The sequence below is a fragment of the Cupressus sempervirens genome, chromosome 7, assembly GCF_028749045.1.
Source record: "Cupressus sempervirens isolate cs-2001-9-10 chromosome 7, ASM2874904v1, whole genome shotgun sequence".
Taxonomy (NCBI): domain Eukaryota; kingdom Viridiplantae; phylum Streptophyta; class Pinopsida; order Cupressales; family Cupressaceae; genus Cupressus; species Cupressus sempervirens.
This window is the reverse complement of record NC_143124.1, coordinates 121,220,743-121,240,043: the sequence shown is the minus strand read 5'-3', so window position 1 is coordinate 121,240,043 and position 19,301 is coordinate 121,220,743.

Here is a 19,301-nt window from a genome sequence, read left to right as displayed (position 1 = left end):
TAATATATGTGACAATTCATTTGAGATAGGTTCCAAACCTCTACAAGCTAAGATAGAGATTCTAGGAAATTTTGAGGCTTTAGAAATTTAGACTTAGCCAAATTTCAAGACTTCAAGATTTCAGAATTAGCCAATTTTCAAGAGTCAACATTTGTCTTTTAGCTTGGTCGATATCTTATGTTTTCTTGTTTGTGTTTTTGGTTAGTAGTGGCGTTTGGAGATCCGTTGGTGTTTGGATGATCGTCAATCTTTTGTCACGGTCTTTGTGATCCTAGTATGTTGTTACCATGTGCATTCATACTTGCTTTAAAAAAAAAATTCTTGCTTTTATTTCATCCTTGTTCCAAGGATCTCTAGGCAGGGCATTACACAAATGATCTTTGTATTATTCCTTGCAAAATAATAGAATTGTATTATATTTCTCCTTTCTCTTTCTATGTCCTATCAACAGAACTTCTACTCCTTCTGATCTCAACACTAGATCACAAACTTCACATCTAATAAGCACTTGGATCACTTACGCACATTCATGAAACACTCTACTCCTTTTCACATTTCCTTGATTACTTTGCATTCAATAAATTGATCACTCCACTTTACAAACAAGGAAAACATCTTTCATTTATGCTATATCTTCAAAATAATTCCTTGATCCAACCTTGAGGCTTTCCCAATTAATTAGAATATGATAATTAATTATTTCATAATAAAAATAGCACTGTTGGCTCACAGTCTATACAACTTCTCATACATGTGACACTAGAGCTTGCACACTCATTGACATCACCATCAAGACTATCTTTTGTCACTAACTATCTATGCATCTCCAGATTATATTTCTGCTAGAAGATATAATGCAATGGTCAGAAATTCTTCTTAGATATTTTGTCTCTATATTTCTCACTATAAATTAGGCATATTTTATGTACATCTTTGACTTACGTTACATGCATTGAACCTTATCATTAGGACACAATGAGGGACATTTCCTTACTCACACGTCATTGGAACATTAAACCTATTTCTATACAACCTTGATCTCTATTCGGTACTCTGTTAGTCTTCACAAACTTACTATTATGTTGACATTAATGATAAACATAGTCATGAATGCAACATGTCAATACTGCCACATGCTCAACAATGCTTAGGATACTCTCCCAAGGGAATATCATAAAAATTCATGCTAACAAACTTCACATCCATGTGATATTCTTTGAACTACTTGTTTTTTGCATAAGCCAAGAACATTCTCACTACTTTAATTATGGCAACATGTGCAAATGTCTCTTCATAGTCTATACCTTCTTTTTCTGGATATCCTTTGCATACCAATATTTCTTTATTTCTAACAAATTCTTTGTGTTCATTCATCTTGTTTATGAAAACCTAGTTAGTTTAAATAACATTCTTATCCTTAGGTCTAGGGACCAATTCTCATGTCTCATTCTTCACAATATGATCTAGTTCTTCCTTCATTCCTTGAATCCAATGATATCCTTACATGCGTCATTTACATTGTTAGGCTTAACTTGAGAAATAAAACATACTTCTTTTCTTCTTGTACTTGATTTCTTGTGATTACTCCTTTGTCCTTGGTTCCAATAAGTTTTTGAGCAAGGTGATTCTTTATCGAGTTCCTATTAGGCGTTGTTATCTCAACTTCTACTCTAGGTTCCTTTGTTTACTCCATAATTTGAATCTCATTTTGCAAATCATTGCTAGTCTTAATGATCACTTCACCAATTCCATTAATAGTCTTAGGATTAGCTTCTTCATCATAATCATAATATGTATTCTTTCATGAATTTCAAAGTTCTCATCCACTTTAACATTTGTGCTCTCAACAATTGTCTTAATCATAATCATAATCAAGTATTCTTTCATGAATTTCAAAGTTCTCATCCACTTTAACATTTGTGCTCTCAACAATTGTTTCAGTCCTTTAATTAAAACATCTATAAGATTTACTTCTTAATGAATAAATAAGGAACTTACCTTCATCAATTCTTGCGCCAAACTTATCAATGCCATCATCTCATTTTTTGTAATATTTACTTCCAAAAATTCTAAAATATTCCATTGAGGGTGCATGTCCAAACCATAATTCATAGAGAGTTTTATTTTTACCTTTTCTAATATGCACTATGTTCATTGTATTCATTGCTTCTCTCCAAAATGTCTTTGATACATTATTCTCAAACATCATAGCTCTTGTTGCTTCTATTACTAACTTGTTTCTTCTCTTAGATATACCATTCTACAAAGGTGTTTTAGGGGTTGTATGATGTCTCTTAATTCCATTTTCTTCACAAAAGTTGCTAAACTCATTTGAAGTAAATCGTCCACCCCTATCAGATCTCAAACACTTAATCTTTAATCTGGATCCAATCTCAACTCTATTCTTGAATATCTTAAACTTCTTAAATGTTTCAAACTTTTCTCTAAAATTCTCATTCTAGTAAACTTGTCAAAAAGAACCATAAAGTACCTTTCATAATAGAATCCTCTTTTCTTTCTAGGACCACTCAAATCTATATGAACAATCTAAAATTTTGTTGTCATGGTAAACTTATTATTGGGAAAAGAATGTTTCTTCTTCTTAGCCATCACACATTCCTTTCATACAATGTTAGTAGGCTCCACAATCATAGGCAAATCTTTTATTGCAAATGTAGCACTTGCTTTCATTATGTTATCAAAGTTTATGTGACAAAACCTTTTATGCCATAGCTAATTGTTATCAACTTTAGCAACCAATCATGTCATCTTAGTAGAATTCAACTAAAATGCATTACCTCTAGATCCTATATTAGTGCCAATCATCTTACCATCCTTGTCTTTGATAGTTCATATCTTCTCTATGAACTATAACTAATATCCCTTAACAACCAAAAATCTAACACTCAAAAGGTTATGTTTCAATCCATCAACAAAATAAACATTATTAGTGTTAGTTTTTCCCTCAAGAGTAATGGATCATATTTCCTTAATGTGACAAGTTGCATTATTCCCAACTCTCACAATTCCTCCATCATAATTGTTAAACTTAATAAATTTATTCGTATCTCTAGTCATATGATGTGAACAACTACTATCTATGATCTAATCTGTTGACATTCCAATCATGTTTGTTCTTAGTGACATACATTTATTCAAATTGTGAGTTCATACTGAGCATATTGTATAGTTAATAGTGTGAACCAAGCATTTCAGTCACTACCGAGTCCTATAGTTGCTACTGAGTCCTGTGGACATATTTCATTTTGAACCGAGTAGTTACTACAAAATTGAAGATGCATAGTGTAAACCGAGCATTTTGGTGTATGTTGAGTTTACCAGTGCAAACCAAGTTGTGTAGTGCTTACTGAGTTCATAGTTGATGTAATGTGAATCCAATGTTGACTGACCCACTCAATATTAACCAAGTGATTTAGTTTATATTGACCTCAAGGTGATAGTGTTTACCAAGCTATGTAGTGTGAATCAAGTGATTCGGTTAATATGTCAAGTTTCACAGTATTTGTCAATCACCAGTGTAGACCGAGTTCAAGACTACTTGGAAGTGATTAGTATGGGCCGATCTTCTATGTCTACTGAGTGCATGATGATGTCAAGCTTTGATACTGGCTGTCAAGTATCAGAACCTCACTAAGTTAGTCTTCAAAGCCCGATTTTCTACACTTTGGCCAGCTTTGTAATATTTGTGTAAACTTGTATTATGGAAAACTTTGTAATTATGTAATTGGATTGATATATATGTAATGCATTGTATCACATCCAAATGAATGTATAGAAGTAATATAATCATCATAGAAGAGAAGAAGAGAAAATTACAAAGCCTATAGCAGTATAAGGAGTAGCAAAGATTCATCTATCACAGCAAAGTGATTTGTACACTTAGAGGAATCTCATTCAACAAACTAAGTTGCAAATTAGAGATTAGCTACTATTTCATCCTAACAAGTGGATCAGTCAAATCCTTTAACAAGGTAGACCTAATAGTCTTATGTAAATCTCTTTACTAAGTGCATACTTCATTCTATGTTTGTAAATCCTTTTGCAAGGTGGACCTATCAGTCCTTATTGCTCCTAACAGGGTATATCATCAGAAGTCATCATTATAAGCCTTAACAGGCCAACTTTATACTATAGTACTAAAGCTTGTGGGTATCATCCCCACCCCAATTTTACTTTCTATTTAGAAGGTTTCTAGGTCACCAAATCTTGTGTTAAAGTGTTGTGTATGCTTTCATGTTTTTTAGTTTCTCATGCATGAAGTTAGATTAAAATTCATATAAAGGATTAATTGCTAATTGGGATAAAATTTTTAGAAGTTAATAAATTCTCCCCTCCCCTCTTAGTAACTTAGCTTGTCATAATATTTCTAAGACTAATCAGCTTTCTTCTCAACCTATGATGGTAGGGATCTTTCTTCTTTAACTTTTGTCTAAGGGCTTTCTTCTTTTATAGCCAAAAATCCTAGTTCATCATCACTTTTTCTCTAAAATATTTCCTCAAATTCATCGTCATCATTTGCATGCAAACATTCTCTAGGTCTTATAGACTAAAAATTCCTCCTATATTTCTTAACTCTTTTAAGATTTTTGTAGACATAATGACCAAATTCATTACAATTCCAACATGTAAATTTTTTTTTACCATCTAGTTCTCTCTTCACAAGTAGAGAATTTCCTTCCTCAATCTTTTTGTCGTCTTCTAATTTTGATCTACCACTACTAGTAAAGTCTCCATTGGTGTTTACACTCCTAGATAGATGAGGTCTAATTCTCAATGTGTTAAAGGTTGTCTAAATTTTAGGTAAATCTCTGTTAAAAAGGATATGGTTGTTATTGCACCAAAAGATCGACCCTATTAATGTCTGATACAACTAATACTTATAGAACCATAGGAGGTGATTAAGCCATGTCATAGATCTTGTGAGGGACATTGGCCCACTGCTAACAATCCCCCTCCCAGCATCACTCGTCATGGCCAGTAGGATTCGAACATGTGACTAAGCTTTGATACCAATTGTTAGAAAGGGAAGGGTTGTCATTGCACCAAAAGATCGACCCTGTTAATGCCCGATACAACCAAGAGTCTTATAGAACCATAGGAGGTGGTTAAGCAATGTAGAAAATCATGTGAGGGATGCTAGCCCATTGCCAACAATCTCCACTCTATTTTAGACTTACATCTACTACTTCCAATCTTCCAACAATAGTCTCTCTAGAGAACTTCTTAGTACAAGGTATTGCTTGCTCCATCATTAGTATTGTCTACTTTAATGGTGGTGTTAAAGTTTCTAGGGTTTTTGATATGATCTCATGTTCATCTTTAGATCCTTCACAAGCCTTAATTCCTAAAAAAATTTATGGTGTTCTACCAATATAGCTTCATACAAATTCATCTTCCATTTTTTAGATTTTTGAAATAAACATATACAATTCTATAATCTAATTCTCTTGTTGTTTGTCACCTTCAAAAGTAGATGCCAAAGCTTTCCAAACTTCATGAGATGTATTTAAGGATTTTACTTGACTAAACTCATTTTTAGGAAGAGTTCACAAAAGTGTTTCTCTAGCAAGCATGTTACACATGAATATATCTCTTTTAGCTTTAGTGCATTCTTCAAGTTCATTTTCATCAACTATTTCCTTTTCATTCTTAGTGATCAACCAATATCCCAAACCCATGCATAGTAGATGTGTCTTCATCTTATCCTTCCAACTATTTTATTTTACTCCATCAAACTTCAAGCTTTCTTTCTTGAAATAACCTACCATTGATCTCCTTAAGTTGTTAAGTTATTTCTTCAAGGACCTAATGCTCTGATATGAATTGTTAGAAAGTAAATTCCATCAAGATAACTAGGGTTAGTTATATATATAATAAAACATGTATCAACCTTATTAATCCTTAAGCATGTAAAAAATATAACCAACAACTAGAAGAAGATACACATACACAATAACACCTGATATGTTAACTAGGGAAACCCTTGATTAGAGGGAAAACCCTGGTGAGGATGGAACCCACAAAATGATGTATTGATATAAAAGTTCCTTGCAAGAGGATGGACCCTATTAGGAGTCAATGAAATATATTTAGTACATATCAATTCCTTTTAGGAGACTTTGAACCCCTACTAGAAGATTCCAACCCTATTAGGAGTTGTGTCTATTGGTTTTTTGAAACAACATGGTTTCAAATTACCCTGATGAAAATAAGATACATCTAGGGGTAGCTACTTCCCATCCTTAGCATACCCTTTCAAACACCAGGCCAACTATAAGGCTAGACCCTTCTTCTACTTCAGGCTCTACAAAACTTAGGTGGGTGTACTTATTAGATTCTTCATATGGTACCAGTTGTCAAAGCATAGACTAAATATAAATAAAGAAAATAAAAACCATTAATCTTCTAACACTTATACAAAGATCTCAAACATGAAACAGCTAAGAACATGACCAAAGAAATTGATAAGCTAAGTGAAGGCATCCTTTTCAGTTCTTCAATATTAAATGGAAAGATATTTGATTAATGATGTTGAATTCAGCAAAACCCCAAATATGTAGCAGTAAGAACAAATTGATCATGTAGTTGATCAGTGCCTTATCTATTGGGAAATTCCACAAACTAAACACATACATCTGTGATACCAATGACATATTTTATACATCACCATATCAAATCTGTCTTATCACTTTGTGAATTAGATATTAGTTTTCATAAAAACCTCATTCTCATGAAGTATCCTTCTCAAAATAATCAACAATTCTATCAAATACATCAAGCATTTACTTGGCCCTTTGTTCCAACATGAAAACATACCAGACATACAACCTTAAGAGGATGCAAATGGGTCTCAGATCTTTGTCCCTAAACCACATCAAATTATAGATTGTTGAGATAGGAGATCAGAATCAAAATGAAACTAAGAGATTCCTACTCATTTATATTCATTTCTTTGAAACTATACATTCAGATGCATGTAAAAAAATTCATAAAACCACTAAATAGATCAGAACTAGCTATATTATCTTCACTATTATTGTTCATACAAGAGAAATATGCTAAAGAATGTTGTGGAATCACAATTCTAGATCCAATGATGTGGTTTCATAGACAAAACTAGAACCAACAATGTGGTATCACCCTAAAAATTGCCAACCCTTATAATGGATGAGAAAGAGAAAGATATAAAGGAAGAATGGAATCCTTGATCTGATCTAAATATGACATGTATCCACTCAAATCTCCATTCTTTTTTGTTGTAGTCTAACATCTCTCATCTTTCTACCCATGAAACTTGATTTGGTTTTCATCATTATTTTGTAAAAAACCCAAAATATCTCTTCCTCAATGATGAAAACCATTCTACTAGCAAAATATCTAAAATGCATCATGAAATGTTGATAAAACCTTGATTCAAGTGATTTGGTTGTGACAAAACTTGCCCATAACTACATTCATGTTGCCTTTTATGTTCATTTAGTTTACCGTTTCACTAGAAATCCAAACTAAACTGCCTCAACTGAATTAAACTAAAAATTGGGCACCTAAGACAAATGCTTGCATAACTTTAACTAGTGATCTCTTGTGCAAAAGCAAACTCCAAAAATGGAAAGTTCATTTTCTCTCAATTTCGATGATATATAATATTGCTATATGGACTTACCAGAAAATCCTAGGATCTTAATTTGAAATTCAAGTCCCTTCTATGGCTTTGAAACATCATTTTGGCATATATTTGACTTTTTATAAAGTTTGAACTATAGCATAAATTCAAACTTTATTTAAAACTCTAGCTGCATGTGATCTTCTAAGAGAAAACATTAAAAAAAAAGTCATGCCTTTGATTTTTCCATCCTTTTCTCCATCCAGGTCAAACTGGTTTGACTAGCCATGCCACATGTCATGCTCTTATTGGCTAACTTTTGCTTCATCATCTGACACGCACCAGTTGGGTGCTACATGTCACTACCTTATTGATTACCTTTTCCACCACGCCATCGAGACATGTCACCGCCCCATGTCACTGCCACATCATTGATTGCCATGTTGCATGATGAGTCAGCATCATGCCACATCATCATCACATAGTGACCATGTGAAACATGGCATCTTGATCCTTGTCAACATCTAGTCATCATGCCATGTCACTATCCTACCACATTAGCTCACCATGTCACTGCCACATCAACAAGTCACCATGTTGCATGGTTATCGTTTGAGCATCTTTATTTTAGCGACATAGTGGCCATCGTCTAATGTGCCATGTGTCACCATCTTGTGCCTCTGATCTCAAATTTCTATTGTCATCATGTCACCACGTATCAATTTTCAATTCATCTACAAGTTTAGTCAATATCTAGTCACCATCTAACATCAATGCACTTGTTCAAATTTCTTCTTTCCTCTGGTCATCTAGGGTCCATAGTGGGCTTGCCTTGTGTCTCAAAATGCATGGGCCTTTTAGACACTAACATAGTGTGTTGGTGTATTTAAAATGCACAAAGTATCCCTATAGCAAGGATGTGGGATAATAAGCTTTGAACTGTTTTCCACTTGCTTATGCCTTCAACCAATTTTTGCATTTGTCTAAAGAAAAATGTTTTCAACAATAGTAGATACACCTCCTCCTTTAGACATGAATAAGTTTTTCACTGTATTTTTATCCCATTAGAATAACAAGGCTTCCATGATGAGTCAACCATACCATCAATGCTCCCAGGGGTCACCTTTGGATGCTGGGATGGTAATAACAACAAAGTGTACCTTTCAAGAAGTATTTAGCAATCAAATGTCAAAGCCCATTCAAATGCATATCCTGGAATTTTAAATTTGGAGAAAACCATTTTATACAATGTGTTTTCCTTATATTGGGAATGCAACTTTCTTCTCCAAAGGCTTTCTTTGACTCTGACTTCTTTCTCTGTCATGGTTGTGGTTCAAAAAAACCTCCTTCCTTACCACTACTACCAATTTGGGCAATCACTTTATGGCCCATGTTTATGAAAAATGAAAATTGACATCAATATTCATCATAACCCATGTCTCCCCTACATTTTTCCTTTCTAACCATCGTCATCTTGTTTTCCAACAGTGGCTTTCCAAGATAATAGTTTCATAAAATCAAAAAGGATGCCTTCTAGAGATATTAATAGTTTTATGATGTATCACAAGTTATGAATCTATTTAAATTGATGTGGAAGAAGAAATGACAAAAGTGTAGACTCAACCTTCCTCATGTGATTGCACCAATTCCAATTCCAAATCCATGATTTCTTGTAGTACCATTTCACAACATGCAATCTTACATGCCCTTCCAATTAGAAACCATTCCTTACATGAAAGCCCCAATCTGCAAGGAGACTCTTTCAAGATACTTATCCAAACTTGATGGGTGAGAACCTTTACCTTCTCTTTTTGTAGTGGACTCCACATCTGACAATGTGGGTTGATATCAAATTAACATAAAGCTTCATGTAATATCACATCTTCTAAATTAACCAAACTTATAATCTCAAGTCCTTCACACTTTAAGAGTGTCAAATAATGGAACTATCTATGAGTAAAATACTTATACTAACACTTCTCTTCAAAATGATATTGAAGTTCTAACCATGGCCTTTTGAATGGGCCATTGGTATGCTCATACTAACCAAATGTAGGTTGTGTTGGAAAAGAAAGATTTTCTTACATTGTTTGTACTATTGAAAAAAATTGCATTATCAAATGATCCCTTGCTGACATACCAAAACATCTAATGATAATAGTCATTAAAACAACTTCTAAGAAATCTCACTCCCTAATAGCTTATCAGCTTGATGGAATCAGTCAGGTCCTAAAGTGGGTCTAGATTAAAAAAAAATTGAATTCAAACACTGAGACTTTTAAACTATCCCATTCACTATCTGGCACTGATTTGAAACAAAATTAGCCACTGGAAACAAATTTGCAACTCACTTTACACCTGTCTACAAACTGTCAACTTCATGCCAAGAGGTCCTTTGATCGACTCTAAAAACTGACAAAAATAACTAAATGGGCTTTAAAATCAACAATATTGATTCTTTGTTCCACATTCTTTCACCATGTCAAATCTCATCTCATAAAATATTCTCAATCAAAAGATATTGACCGTCAAAGTTGCCCTCTTAGAACTACCTGCAAGCAAACAATTCAGAAAACCATAAAACATGTTTGGATTTGGCTTTGAAAATAGGGCAAACTAACACTTGGAGAAATGAAAACTGGGGAATTGGTTAACTACCATGAAGAGAGTATAACTCTATTATTTCAGCTCATAATGAATAATGGGGCAAATTTGGAAAGCGGTCAAAGTGGGCTATTCAGATTTGTAGACTGGAAACACTAGTAGGAAAGCATTTTTCTCAAATAGAATAGACCTAGGAAAGTATGTAGAAGGATTCATCAAGATTTGAAAATTGCCACATGTACAATGGTACAATCCATTCAACCTCACCTATCATGGATTTAGAGATATGACATAACGAACAGGGGTATCAACCAATCTGCACTTCTTGACACTAGTAAAACTTTACAAATTGTTTTTAGAATTGCATTCAAAAATTGATTAAACAAATTCATCATAAGCTCAAAATTAAAAAATAGCAATTCTTTGAACTCTAGAACATAATGCAAAAGGAAATTTCTCATTTCAATCAACTAGGTCAAAGTTATAACAAGTCAAACAGGGCCTCTTAGGATTCTAAACAATTTGCATCAGCATGACAACAATAAACAACCAACTTTGAGGGATTCAAAACCTAGTCAAAACATATCAAAACAACTCAAAATCTCAAAAGTAGGTTCCTTGGTATGGACACTAAATACTCCCAAAGTGACAAGTCATGAAACATTACTAGGTGCAAGATATTCAATTGCAAACATGGCTTCCTATTGTTGTTTGACACTTAGGCAAAAATGCAGACTTGGACATTGCTCAAAATGAAACTTCACAAAATGACTCAGAATGGAAATTTTTCTTCATGGGATGAGTGGATATACTGAATGCAAGGTGTTAGAAACATTAAACACCTTTTAGACCTCAAATAGATAGTTAGGTACACATGCATCAAAAAGTGCTTATAAGGCTTAATTTTTAGGATGGTACTCAAAATTAGGGTTTCAATTTTGAGTCTCAAAAGTGCCAACCTATTAGAATTTGTAGAAGGTAAAAGGATCCATTATCCAAATAATTTTAGGGAAAGACCACCAAACTCACTATCCAACTAGCCTTTATATTATTCCTTTTAGAATAATAGAATGAATAGTAAGTTTAACTCCTTCTTTGTCCTCTTATTATGCCTTAACAACACCAAACACTCTTTAGATCTCAATACAATATCTTTTACTTCACATCTAATCCCTTAGGGCCAGTTTGGTTGTTGGAATAGGAATAGAAAAGTTGCAATATGTTTTCCATTTTTTGTTTGGTTCGTCACTTGGAATAGGGAATAGGAATATGTATTCCCATTTTGCCTCTAAAATGAGCTTATACCCATTCCCAAAAATACCTGTTATTGGAATAGCCATCCTATTCCCAATATTACATGCCTATTCTCCATTCCTATGCCTACAACCAAATGGGCCCTTAGATCATTTACTCGCATTATCAATCTTCTTCACATATCACGCAATCACTTGCTCAATGTTGGAAATATAATAGGAAAAGTAAACTCTAAGAGGGGGGGTTGAATTAACACTTCAAAACATCAACCATAAAATCACTCACCACACACATCCATCTCATAATCATGCATGTAAATTGAAATACCAAATTAAGAATATACATCCATAACATGAAAACAAATAAACATTCACACATATGACACAAGATATGATTACCCAAAAACCCTCCAATAAGAAGGTAAAATTGGGATGGGGATGACACCCACAAATCTTGACTACTGCAATTGTAAATTGTATCTAATGAAGGTTACCATGTTTAATCATGAAACATGATCTACCTTGTGAAAGGTCTACCCTATTAAAGGATTTCAACATCATGTTAGAAGTGTGCTTGGTTAAGGGACTTCAACTTATAATGAAGTAAGCACCCTATTAAAGGATTTACAATAGCTTGTTAAGACTACTCTATTGAGAGATTTAATCAATTCACCTATTAGAATGTCTCAACAATGATCCCACAGTTAGTACTCTACTGCTAGATAATAGATCACCTCCTTGTGTGTATCATTGATCCTCCTCTAATTAAATGTATCTCTTCTTTCCTCTAATTCTTTTCCTTTGTTCTGCTATAACTGATTCTGTAATTCATACACTATGATCACTCTTCCTTAATCACACTTGAATGCTCTATTTGCACATGAAAACTTCTCTCTTTTCTCACACCATGTTTTAGGGTTTACCTTCCTTAAGAAGATCTAGGTGACTAGGGTTAGGTTGAATCAATGATTTTAATTCATCCATCTAGCCTCTCAATTCATCCCTTTAACTAATTGGTTGTATATACTACTACCCCACTTTTTGTTTTCTAACCGATTGGCAAAAGTGAGTTCTTATATATAAGTGAAAAGAGTATAGTTTCAGTTTTTTTTGAGTCTAGGTCTAAGTCCCTTTAGGTTAGGTGAATCTCTATAGGATTTTCCCTTTTCTCCCTCTCCTCATTCATAGTCAGGTGGGTTTTCATTTTGCCAAGTGATCTTACAAGTAGGTTAGTGCCTAGTCCAATAGAGATTCATTTTACTCATTCAAAGATCAACTAAATTCTATATCCATTTATGGCATATCACTATTTGAAAAAACTAATGTAGGCAAAAATTTGGAAATCATCTTCTCCTCAGTGGGTTTCCTACCAATGAGGACGATTTCCTGTGAAAGGCACTAAATGATGCACATGTATCAAAAATGTGCAAGTAACAAAGCATCCTACAAATAATCAACATTTTTATTTATGATTATGACACTCAAATATGGTTTAGATTCATTGTGAACCCCATAATAATTCTTAGTGGAAAACTCAAATCTAACTTCTCCTCAGTGGACTTTCAACCCATGAAGTTAGTTATCTAAAAAGGTAATTTGGAATGAAAAGGAATGTTAATTGGTCCTTGAAAAGGTCTTTGCACCTCATTTAGACATTTCCAACTTTAAAAAGGGTGATTGTCCAAAATCTGACTAAAAAAGGAAACATTAGCAGAGAAACAGAAATTGTCTTCTCCTTAGTGAGTTTTCAACCCATGAGGATAGATTCCCAAATTTCAAAGAAAAATTAAGTTGATGATCAAGTTTGATTCATAGTTGTATTTAGAACATGTTAGAATGATACTAAATTAAATCAAACCATTATGTAAAAGAAATGATAGTTAGGATCTCAATTGATGGACATTCTCCCATGAGGTACCCTGATGGTAACTTTCAAAAACTTAAGAAAAATAGAAAAGTAAGAAATGCATTTATGGAAATTTACCATTGACTTCAACAAAATAGTAAAAAGACCCCTAAAAGGTCTATTAAGCTTTCACATTTGCTACTCTCCCATGGGTATTTCCTTAAATTCCATATTTGTGGCATGACTTTTGAAGAACAATGGATGAATCAAGGCTCTCATATATAGAAACATAAATAGTTGAATGAGTTACCACTTTTTCTTTAAATTGTTATTCTATTAAACATGCATAGCTTTTTAAAAAACTAGTGATTGTTGCATTTGTTATTCCTTTCATCTCTTCCATTCAAATCTTGTTCTCAAAATCATGGCAACTAGGTTTGTGGGTTTCGACAGATTGACTAGAATCAAATCCCAATTGCAAAATTTCATAGACACTTCTCTTCACTTCTACAACATGGAGGATTTTCAAAAGAGAGTAAATTTTGAACAGATTCACCCCATCATTGAGAAATGCTAAGGATTTGGGTTAGTTGAAGTCGCTAGTTTTCTAGTTGTAGTTCAAGCTCGAGAGCTAATTTATGAGTGCATACATCATTACAACCTGGAGACAAGGCATATTGTGTTACCTTATGACATAGTGTTAATTTCAATTGATAGGAAAACTATAGTAAATTGCCTCTATGTGCTAAAGTGAGAAGAATTCTCATACTTGACCTTTGGAGGAGTCATTTTTGAGTTCTCCACAAAGAAGATGATCTGGAGGAAAGAAATCATGTAGACATGGTTCTAGAAACCATGGGGTGCTGAGAGTAAATGTCCTAAAACATTGTTTGGGACCAACCTTAAACCAGATATTATTGATATTTTGGTTCTCCTACATAGGTTGAAAGGTGAGGTAGAAGCCTTGATATTTTGGTTCTCCTACATAGGTTCTACTACTAGCAATTTCACCTTGCAATCTTTCAACCTTGGAGAAGTTGGCATGCCACTAAGGTGGGCCTATGGAAGTCAACAAATGAAGTGATTGAGGAAGAGTTAGAAGGGCTCAAGCTTGATAAAGTCAGAATGAAAGCTAAAATCCATGAACTTAATCATTTCATCAGGCAACTAGTTGCCCTACTAGCAAGCATATTGGGAGTTTCTCCCACTAGTGATCCTACAGCCACAGATATTCAAGCTATCATTTCTTAGTTATAAGAAGACAAACATTTTGGAGAAATTGATAGAGAGTGGAGTGAGAAACTTAAGTATGAAGGACTTGAAGTTATTGAGCAACTTGGAATTGCAGTATTAAGGCTAGAGACAAAGAAAGACAATATCTCTACCAACAGACACACCTTATCAGCTGAGAGAGTAAAAAGTGAAGATTGTATCTCTCTACTAAATATGATCATTTAGATGAAGATCAAGGAAGTGATAGAAGCTAAAATCCTACAAAAGGGAGATGAACCTCTATTTTAATGGTTGTAGAGTCTATAATTTAAGGCCAAGATGATCATGGTAGCACAAGATAGGCTAAAGGAAATAGACACAAAAAAAAAAGGAGCAAGAGAAGGATTATGTGTTGTTGAAGGGCCTACATATCAATTTTCTTAACACTGGACAAGGAAAAGGGATAGTGGGAGTTTCTCTAATGAAGAAGAACTTCTTTGGTTATCTAGACACTCTAATGGATAAGTCTATCACTCCTCAGAACATAGTGTCAGATCTCCAAAAGCTTAGTGGGTGTATACACATGGCTATGGAAGAGATACATGAGTGGTTGGGTGTCATTAAAGATCTAGCAAAGTAGCATTCCAAGTGGCTTTTAAGATACACTAACATCCATGTTCATAAACATGAGGAATTGATCCCAAACATTTTTGTTGCTCAAGCCTACAAAGCAAAGTTAGAAAAAGGAAAGAATGCGAAGTGACATATCCTTCCCTTTCACATTTTTTATGTAGGAATTGTAACTGACAATTGGCTTCTTTCCATTTGCGAATTCTGAGGAGATGAACCAATTTATCCCATTTTGTAATGGTCATCTCAGAATCCTATATATACTAAAATGCAATATTAATAAAAGTTCAGCTAATTTTTGGTGTGAAATACTTGATGTTGTAGAGACAAATTAAGGGTATTTTGTATCAATCAGTTTCCATTCCATTCATTTAAGTATTAGTTTTATGTTTCTCTTTTAGTCTAAATTGAATCAAGGAATGAATAGAGTTTTTTTCCCCTATTTTGAAACAATGGGCTGAAGATAATAATATTGTTATTGGAATTTCAAGAGAGATTCTTTTCCACGCTTTTCTTTCAAATTAGTCTTTTTCATTTCTAGAACTAGAATCTTACCAATATCAGTTTAGTTGTAGATAGAATCCATTTTTGAATTGTTAAACTTTATGGGTTTATAAGATGTGTGAATCCACAAATTTGACTAAACCTAAGATTGAAATCCTCACCTAAGTTAGTTCATGTTTAGGCCTAGCTTGTTCACCTTTCCTGTTCTCAGGTTAAGAACATACCCCACTTAGAGTTAGGAACAAACATAATTCATTGCAAATTATAAATACAAAAGGGAGCTATACCTAAGAATTTAGAGGGAAGTTAGTCACTTAGTAACAACTTCCCAACTATTATAATCAGTTTTTGTTCACAAATATTGGGCATCCAAAGAGTAAAAGAAAAGAACAATCTATTTACCAACATGTACTACATAGGGATTCTCAATTGAGATTTGTTCTTATCATCTAGGATCACAAAACAATCCTTAAGTCAACTCCAAAATGGTTTACATAGTATTTTGTGCCATTACAAACAACTATGTGAAAAATTGTTTTACTAGGCATCTAAATTCCCTAATGCTCAACGTCAACTGTAACTTCAATGCTTTCACTCAACATCTGAATTGTTAGTAACAATAGTCCACCAAGATAACTAAAGGGAGTGGGGGGTGAATCAGTTATCCAATTATTAAAACATTTATCAACTTTAAACTGTACACTAGAAAAGGTGCACTTCTCTAAACCATTCTATCTGAGGTTCTCCATAGATTGGAAAACTCGAATGCTGACTCAGAGCTCCCTAGTCATGGAGTGCAAGGGGCATACAAATGAGCATATAAGAGCTCTAAGTTGAGCCTTAGAAATGCAACCCTTGCTAGTAAACCACAAAATGGGAGATTCTTTAGACAAGAGCAAGAGTGCTAGTTTCAAAGAGCTCTTGGATCATGCAATGCAAAAATGAAACTATATTAGGATGAGATGTGCAATGCAAGCTATGCTAAAATGAGATGGGAATGTTGCAAATCCAAATATTAAGCTATGTGGTCTAACTATTTGCAAAGAAACTACACTAACATGCAATATGATATTAAGACTAATATGAAGTGGATGAAAGAACGAGACAAGAAATGAGAAGTTCTCCAAAAGCTCTAAGAAAACCTGCAGCATAACAATATTCAAGAGTGTGTCCTCATATGAGGAGAGAGACCTCTTTTTAAAGAAAATTGGATGGTTGAGATCAAAAGACAAGAAATGGTTAATCAAGGGTGGAGAATAATCCTTGCCTAATTTTTGAAATTAAAATATCCTTAGTCAAAATAAAAGGCTCCACTCATAGAAAATTATGCATTTTTGTAGAAAATGATTTTGTTTTGTCAAAATGGGAGGCTTCTCAACACATGGAAAATTACACTTTCATATGTAGACAAAATATTTTGTCAAAATAGAAGGCTCTACACATGGAAAATTGAACTTTCATGTGTAGACAAAATATTTTGTCAAAATAGAAGGCTCTACACATGGAAAATTACACCTTCATGTGTAGACAAAATGATTTAGTCAAAATAGGAGGCTCGTTTGTAGACAAAAATGCATTTCTTTTATTTATGAAATAAGAAATGTGTGGATGCTTTTTTGAGAATTATATTTGAATTGAAAGGGAGCAAATTCTTTTAATCAAATATGTTTTTTAGAATATGATGGTCAAATTATACGTTAAAATCAAATAAATTGATTTTACTTTATTTTTGTGATCAAACACTTGATAAAATTAGCAATAAATGCTAGAAGGGGGTTTATGGTCTAGGTAACCATTTTTAGGTGATTACATTTTCCCCTCTTTTGACTAATGTGTGATCAATGTGGGAACATATGTGGTCAAAGAATAGAAAAAGCTTAAAATTATTCATCTAATATGTGATCGATATGGGAACACATCAAATGTAGAAGCCATGATAGCTCTAACTTCAAAGAATGAAGTCATTCTCTAACTAATGTGTGATCGATATGGGAACACATGCAGTCAAAGAATAAAGAGACTATAATAGCGATGGATGTAGCAAGCATTGAGTGACCAAACTGATAGCGATAGTCTAGAACACTAGTAGATAGATCAAGAGAAAATGGAGATGGTCAAGCATGTGCCCCTGAAAGAGAAAATGTTGTCAAGCATAGTAATGATAGGTTATGTCTGCCTCCTCGAGATCGAAATGGAAATGGTAGAGAGAAGTGCAGAAACTAGCAAGATATGAGCAAAACGAGATATAGCAAAGTCCATAATGACAGATAGGTGATTAAAACCAAAGGTTGACCATAAAGAAGTGATGGAATGCCCCAAGTTAACAAGAGTTGACCAGGAATGATGAAATATGAAAATGAGGTCAAATCAATCGAAAAGAATGATGTAGAGGTGAAATTTGTGAATTGAAGTAGATATGAAGCATGGTAATGGTGAATTCATGGAGGAATGAAGATGCCCCAGTGGAGATTCAAGGACTCAACCTCCAACAGTCAGCTAACTGCAGAGAAGAAGGAAGAATGTGAAAATGTGATTTTGACCTGAAAGATAAACTCAAATTTTGATTTCGATCCCGACAACATATCTAGGATGGAAAAATTAGCTAGGTGAAAAATAATAAGAGATACAAAAGGGTAGATAGTTGTGATGATAGGGTTAACCCTTTTGATGATAGAATATCAAAGAGGTGAAGTGAAAAGACATGATCAAGAAGAAAGTAAAAGATGAGATGAAAGCAGTTAGCTGAGATGTCTTAAAAAAGATAAAGAGAGAGCTCTCCCCACATGAAGGAATGCAAGACTATGAAAATGAATATGCAAATTGGTTTACTAGCAAGGAGTACAAAACATTTAGACTCTAATTTCATTGTCAAGCTTTTATAAGATCATACAATCAGCACTACCATGAGCTATGAAGATATGAATATGACCTTATCTAGATGTCGGGATGAGGTGTAAGCATTAAGGCACAAGAAGCTGAAATGACCAGAACACCTATCCCTTTTAATTTAGCAAGGGAACATAAGCATCAAAGCATAAAGGCTAGGGTGACCAGAATGTTTCTTGCAGACAAGCACACCAGACATGCCAGAGATCCTTCTTATGCTAAGTAATTAGGAAGTTTTCTATCTGCAATGACCCGTGCATTCGTAACCTAAGACAGAACTTTGAGAAGGATACTCGCAATGACCCATATATTCATTTAACAGGACGAGTATCAGTATGTACTATAGCATGAAGAGTTCACTCCAACAAGCAAGGAGAAGAACCAACCTCACTAAAACATCCATACAAAAGGAGTCAAGGTATACATGGCCATCCAACACAAGATAGAGGCTCTTATAGTAGACACCCCTTTTTTATGGATTCATCAAATTATTGGAACTAAACCATCAACCGAAAAAATAAATAAAAGATCATATCCCACAGTCTTTCCTCCTCTAGTGTTGAACATCATTGAGTGGCAAGAGACATGGGACTGAAGAAAAGAAAACATCACATAGTCTTTGTTTATTGCAAAATAGTGTGTGATAGTATTTAACAACGTGCAATTTGTTCTTATCTTGTTGAATAAAGCAAAAGTGGGAGTCGGTTTGGACTATTAAAGGATAGTGGAAATCAAAAAATCA